This window comes from Oryx dammah, unplaced genomic scaffold (assembly GCF_014754425.2).
Source record: "Oryx dammah isolate SB20612 unplaced genomic scaffold, SCBI_Odam_1.1 HiC_scaffold_2, whole genome shotgun sequence".
NCBI lineage: Eukaryota > Metazoa > Chordata > Mammalia > Artiodactyla > Bovidae > Oryx > Oryx dammah.
This window is the reverse complement of record NW_024070186.1, coordinates 68,142,406-68,149,748: the sequence shown is the minus strand read 5'-3', so window position 1 is coordinate 68,149,748 and position 7,343 is coordinate 68,142,406. Positions and strand designations below refer to the sequence as shown.

Below are 7,343 nucleotides of genomic sequence, written 5' to 3'. Positions count from 1 at the left end.
GCCAGCAATACAGGAGACATGGGTTTGATCCCTGGGTTGGGAAGATCCCCTGAAGGAGGGTATGGCAACCCACTCCAGTATTCTTGCCTGGAGAATCCCATGCACAGAGGAGCCTGGTGGACTGCAGTCCTTAGGATTGCAAAGAGTCAGTGCTGAAGCACCTGAGAGCCCAATGAAATGATTGCTAATTAATATCTCGTTCCTCACATAGTTATCTGTTTTTGTATGTGGTGAGAGCACCTGGAATCTGTCTTAGCAAATTCCCAGTAGACTTGGTCTGAAAGAGTCTTATTTCTCCTTCAAGTTAATGCTTACTCAATGTTTAGATTATAACGTAAGTATAATTTTTAAGGAAAGCTTTTACTAATCTCCAAATCAGGCTAATTTTTTTAAATATATGTGTTATGCTCTCATAAAATCATATTTTCCTTTTCTACAAAAAACTTCAGTGTTTATATATTTATTTGTGTTATTTAACTTTGAGTTCAACATGATTAGGGATTGTTTCTGTTTTCACTGCCTGTTATGTCAGATACATTGCACGGTTCCTGGTACTTAAGTGGTATAATATATAGTAAAATGTTGTGAAATGAATATATACATGAATTGGCAAGAGACTTGGTAAACAAATATTTCTAGCAAGTATCAGTACTTTCAAATGTATTCACAGAAAATAAAATAACTTTACCTTTCATACCTTATAGCTAGGAACATTGATTTTATCTGCAAGAGAAGACTCTTTGGCACTTTATTATATATTTAAAAGGAAGGTGTAAGCTGGAGAACCCTTCTCCAAATAATTATAATAAGGCTATCCTTTAGTTTAAAAAATATTTTTAAAAAGAGATTCAGAATTGCACTGGTTGACTCCTCCTGTTTGTTACATAAGTGCTTAACTAGCTCTTCAATTTATGTTGGGTGGGTAAACACCGGCAGGGAGAAGTTTGCATAATAGAAAGCACTTTACACTCAGCCAGCTGTAACAAGATTCACTTCTACTTAATTTTTGTCAATACACATCAAGCATGTGCAGTGGAGGGGGAAGGGGTGCCTGCAGAGGAATACAGGACCATGTCTCGAAGCATATAAATTAGCTCTCACAGAAGCAATTACTAGGGTGAGTAACAAAAGTTATTCTTGCCATTAACCCAGAATCCTTTTTAAGGAAGGTGGCATTTGCTTTCTTTGCTGAATACATTTTCTGACACATACTTTATGCTGCAGCCACACTGAATTCCTTGCACGCATGCATGCTAAGTCACTTCAGTCAAGTCTGACTCTTTGTGACCCTATGGACTGTAGCCCACCAGCCTCCTCTGTCCATGGGATTCTCTAGGCAAAAATGCTGGAGTGGGTTTCCATGCCCTCCTCCAGGGGATCTTCTGGACCCAGGATAGAATCTATGTTTCCTGTGTCTCCTGCATTGCAGGCAGATTCTTCACCTGCTGAGTCATCAGGGAAGCCCCTTATTCCTTGATGTTGGTTTTGTTGTTTTAGTGGCTAAGTTGTGTCCAACTCTTTGCCACCCCATGGACTGTAGTCTGCCAGCCTTCTCTGTCCATGGGATTTCCCAGGCAAGAATACTGGAGTGGGTTGTCATTTCCTTCTCCAGGGGATCTTCCCAACCCAGGGATCAAACCCACGTCTCTTGCATTGACAGGTGGGTTCTTTACCGCTGGGCCACCAGGGAAGCCCACTTGTTTGTTTACTCTATCCCTAAACCAAAGTTTATTGTAGACTTACAGAAGTCAAGACCTAAAGTTCTTGTCAGTATATAACAACAACATACCAAGAAAGTCCAGAACACCTGACGTGATGCACTAAGTCACCCATCTGCACCAGCAGAAAAGATCAGTGCCTGGAATCTTTTCTCTTTTGCCTCTTTATTGAGAATCCTGAGAAAGCTAATAAGGAAAAATATGAGGCAGGCAAGATACTGCCACAAGTAAAAAGAATTTCTAGACTCACTAAATTGTTTTAAATGGGCTTTAACCACAAGAGAAAAGCTAGAAGTCAACAGCCCCAATTTTCTTTTTAAGGACAGAGAGTTAGTACCTTAAATTTTGAGCTTAGGAATAGAACTGCAACAAATATCTGGGGGTCTAGGGCTTTCTTCATAGCTCAGTTGGTAAAGAATCTTCCTGCAATGCAGGAGACTTGGGTTTGATTCCTGGGTTGGGAAGATCCCCTGGGGAAGGAAATGGCAATCCACTCCAGTATTCTTGCCTGGAAAATCCCATGGACAGGGGAGCCTTACAGGCTACAGTCCACGGGGTTGCAAGAGTCGGACACGATTTAGCAACTAAACCACCAGTCATAAGAAAACACTTCATGCTTAAGTATTTCAAATCGTGATGGTATTGAGTGAAACTGTGTTTGATTTGTTTGTATGTAATTTTATTGGATTTTGCAAAACTGTCCAGAATGTTTAATATTCTTAACTTTAAAAGGACAAAAATATCTGTGCTTTTCTGTTTATATGTCTGAAATCACCCTAGTGGCTCAGACGGTAAAGAATCTGCCTGCAATGCGGGAGACCTGGGTTTGATCCCTGGGTTGGAAAGATCCCTGCAGGGGAGCATGGCAACCCACTCCAGTATTCTTGTCTGGAGGATCCCCATGGACAGAGGAGCCTGATGAGCTACAGTCCATTGGGTTGCGAAGAGTCATACATGACTGAGTAACTAAGCATAGAGCAGCACAATCATACACACGCTTATTTACTGGAGGAACTACAAGGTTATGTTTTGTACCACAAGATCTGTTCCTATTTAACGTAGACTTAAGGAAATGGCAACCCACTCCAGTACTCTTGCCTGGAGAATCCCATGGAGGGAGGAGCCTGGTAGACTACAGTCCACGGGGTCGCAAAGAGTCAGACGTGACTGAATGACTTCACTTTCACTTTAAAATCTCATACTGCCTTAATGCAGTCCTGCATAGACCAGCTGTGTGTATGACACCCATTGTAGGTACCCAGCATTGTGAATCATTCCCATCGTAATCACTGTAACCATGGTAGGTAGCCACTGTTCCTTCTCTTGTGGATACTAGACATCTTTTTCCATGTCAAGTCCTGATGGAAACTAGCACTGAAAGACTGGCCCAGGCATCTGTGCTGCTTCTTGGAGATACTGTCTTCACCCTCACATTTGGCAATTCCCTGGGCATGTGTTAGAGGCTGTGATTCCTGTCTAATGGTTCCAAATGGAAAGTTCCAAAGGCCAAATCTTTGCCAGCCACGTCTCTGGGATGCTAGGATGCAATGCAAATTTCCTCTAACCTTCTTTGTCTTTTGATACTGCAGCCCCCTCTCTAGGTGCCAGATATATAAATATTCTGGATTTTGAGTGTGTAGATCAGTAATAATATCTGCCCATTTTGTGCAGTGAATAGCAGAATTTTTCTGCTTGATTCTCCAATTAAGATACAATATTCTGCTTCCTGTGGTATGAGGGGAACCCTGCTAAATGCTTTATTCACCTTAACAGGGGTTGTTTCAAAGCCAGTTGGACAAAAATAATGATTTTGGCAATGATAGATGTAAGCTGATGATTCATCTTTCAATCCATGAGTTAACTTCGACAAGGCCCCGGAAGCAGTTTCTCCAGCTGTTTTATTCTTCCCATGAGGCTTATATAGAACATATGCACATCCTTTTACATGGAAGTGGTCATTAATTTGTCTAAACCACCTCATAAGCATCGAATTTCCAGCGAAGGGGCCGAACCTAATATCCTCAAATGGAGGTTGAAAGCCCCAAATATGTAAAGCTTCTTCTTGGGTGATGGTTGGAAGATTTCCAGCTCCCATAGTGCTATATAATTCTTGTGCTGTATATTCCTTGACAGCTCAGTGCTATTGTTCTGTTGACAGATTCAGTCCCTCCCAAACTCCCTTCTACCCTGCTCCTCACTTTTTCTTTTACTCCCTTCCACAACCTCTAGCTCCTCATTCTCCTCCAGTCTGTCAACAATCAGAAGATTCCAATTTTCTCCTTTGACCTGTTCTAAAACTTCACTTTGTAGAAGCTGCTGTCCTCTATTTTTGTTTTAAATCTTCATCTATAATCAGTTGCTCCTAAATCCTGATCTTTTGCCAAATCTCTCCATCAAGCTCCAGCCCTTTAGTTCAAACATCCTACAAGAAAGCTTCTCTGGAAGTTTCTTCAAAACTGAAAAATTCAGTGTGACTTTAAACAAACTTCTCAGTTTGTCCTTAAAAATGCTCTATTTCTCCATATCACCAGTCCTCCTATAAATACGATGCTTGGAGTTAATGACAAAGCTCGATGCACTTTCAGATAGGTCTCCCCCTGATTTGACTGTTCCTCTGTCATTATCCTACATGTGTGAGTTTAACTCCCCCAGCTTATTTTCTGTCTCTCATATCTCCTGTTCTTCCCAGGCCAGAGTTTACTTTTCTCTAACTCCTTTTTTCATTGAGTATCTATACTATCTAATTGGGTCTTTCTATTATTAATAGATGGTTATCTGAAGGGCTATTCACAAATCCATTTACTAAATCGTAACAACACCATCAGTACCACCTCCTACAACTTACAATACTTTTACCACCTCTTAAAAACTGATGTATAGTCGATTTACAATATTATGCTAGTTTCAGGTGTACATCATAGTGATTCAAAACTTTATAGACTCCCTTCATAGTTATAAAATACTGGCTATATTTCTTGTGCTGCACAATGTATCTTTGTAGCTTATTTATTTTATGCACGGTATGGGAGTTAGTGTACCTTATAAAAAAGTTAATGACGTTTGTAACACACCACCCAACATAAACACAAACACAGCAAGTATACAGGCCATTAGATAAATACACAGATGAACATGATTAGGCACAGCTTCATAGACATCTGTTGGTGATGGACACAGTTGCCCTGGTACTCAGATCTATGGGAATTTATAGATAAAGAATCTGTAAAAGAAACTTTTTGTATTATTGTTTAGTGACTAAGTCATGTCTGACTGTTTGCAACCCCATGGACTGTAAGCCTCCAGGCTTCTCTGTCTGTGGGATTTTCCAGGCAAGAATGCTGGAGTAGGTTGCCATTTCCTTGTCCAGGGTATGTTCCAGACCTGGGGATCAAACTCATATCTCAGCATTGGCAGGCAGATTCTTTACCACTGAGCCACCTGGGGAGCCTAAAAGAAGCTTTGCTACTGTGTTATTCTCTAGTGGTACAGCAAAGCTTAGCATTTAGCTTCTATTATTTTATGACTTTTATTCTCACTAATACTTCTATATGGGTAAGAAATTATGATGTCTACCAGTTTGTCTAGCATCTCTAGCTTTGCAATAAGACAAAGTAAAAACTGGAACAAAATAACTATAACTCAGACTAATTTTTATTTTAAACAATGTGAATAATATTATAGATAGCAAGTCAAGGTCCTGTCATTTGTTGATTGGAAACATGTACTTGTTAGTTTTGTCTGTTTTAAAATGTAAACCCTTTGGGGAGAATTCAAGTTGCACACTGGTATTTTTTTAATGAACGATAAATAGTCTCCTTCAATCTAAATAATCTTAAAATGATTTTTTTCATTAAGAAATTTTAATAATGACATTACATCATCAAAAAAGTTTGGTAAATACTGCAAAGGAAAAAAGTTGCATAATCCCACTAGCCCACTCCATTTTTAAAAAAGTTTTCTGTAATTCCTTCTAGTCTTTTTTTTTTTTCACATTTATGACATCCTTGAATGCTTGTCATCATAGTGTATATACTAGTTTTGAAATTTTACTGTATCATAAATATTTCCTTTGGATTTATTATGTAATTTCCATGTTTCTCTGATTTTTTTTTAAAACAGGATCTAACAAGTGAGTTGGATAAAATTTAAGGACTCAGGTAAAGGCTTTCCTCCTTCACTGGTAATAGGCCAGCTGCCCATTAACTCTTCCCAGCGTCTGGTGACTGTGGCCCACACTAGTGCATTCTATTTTTTCTCAAATAATTAATTTACAGGGAATAATTAAGACTTATTGCCTTGAGATTAAAAAATTAGAATTGGCTCTGTACGAAAGATTCTCCCTTGCTTAATGCCAACTGAAAAAAAAGGATTATGTTTCTATCTGTGTAATAAATTCTCAGACATCTAAACATGTTCATGCTGAGAAGGAAACAGTCAGCCATTTCAGTGTTTAGAGATGCAAGAAATTTGAGCTTTTTCCTTTGGCATCTCTGCCATATTCAGCTGTCATTTGGGGCTCTCAGAACTGTCCCATTACTTATAAATCCTTTTGATCTGTGTTCATCAATTACTGCATCAGAAATCCTAACTCTCAATTAGTTTGGAATTTAAATAGAAGAAAATAGATTTGGGTTGATTACAAACTCGGTGTCCTTTATTTTGTGTAATGGCCAGTTAAACTCTCCTTATATTTAAATCAGTTCTTTTCTTTAGTCTATTTATTTGTATACTTCATTAATACCCTGTACCATCTGTGTATTCCCAACTATGTTTTGGTTCTTATTTAGGGACTTTTATCAGAGAAACAGGTTTTTTTTTTTTTTTTAATCTTTTTAATGTCAAAAAATTTCATTATTTTTAATGACTACTATATTTAATCTCTAATTGAACTTGAAAATATATTCATCTTCATGCATTCATCCATTCTTACTTTTTCCATTTGTTAATTTATTCATTTATGAAGAGTCCTCCTTTCTGGCAGGCAAACAGTTGGTTTTCAATTCAAAGAAAGGGCCAATTTAGTCAAATAACAGCTTGTGACCTATTGATTTTTCCAAAACATCTGTGCATGAAATTAGAATTTGTTTCCTTGAAGTTCTAATGTATCATCTCCTGTTGATAATATAAAATAAAATTTTCCCAATTATCATTTAGATTTTCTTTTCCATTTCTTTATTTTTAAAAGCTCACAGTTTTGTTTCTTAAATATTGGGATATATTGGGATTAAACTGACATTATATATGGAAAATAAGGTGTTCTTTTTTTTCACATGCTAGTTGTCATTACATTTCATTATTTTTCCTAAAGCTGATATTTGGTCTGTGAATGTTTGAAATTTCAGTTTGTTTGAAAGACTTTGGCTTATGTGGATGTACTGGAACTTTTCTTTCTTTTTTTCTGGATTTATGTTCATTAATTTTTTTTCTCTGTTTATAGAGGCAAATAAGTATTTTCTCACACTTTTTAATGCTTTTCTCAAAATATCTTTGATGTTTTCTTTAAGATTATTCTCTAACAGTCCTCAAATACAGATTCAAACATTTGTAAACAGTTATTTTAGTGTAATATTGACTGATTAATTAACTAGCTCTTTGCTGCTGGTTTATCACATTTTAAATGAAATA

At 37.5% G+C, this 7,343-nt stretch overlaps 1 pseudogene; it reads right to left on the bottom strand.

The window, feature by feature from the left end:
• Positions 1-2,901: 2,901 nt before the first annotated feature.
• LOC120881739 lies at positions 2,902-3,819 on the bottom strand (annotated as a pseudogene).
• Between the last annotated feature and the right edge of the window lie 3,524 nt (positions 3,820-7,343).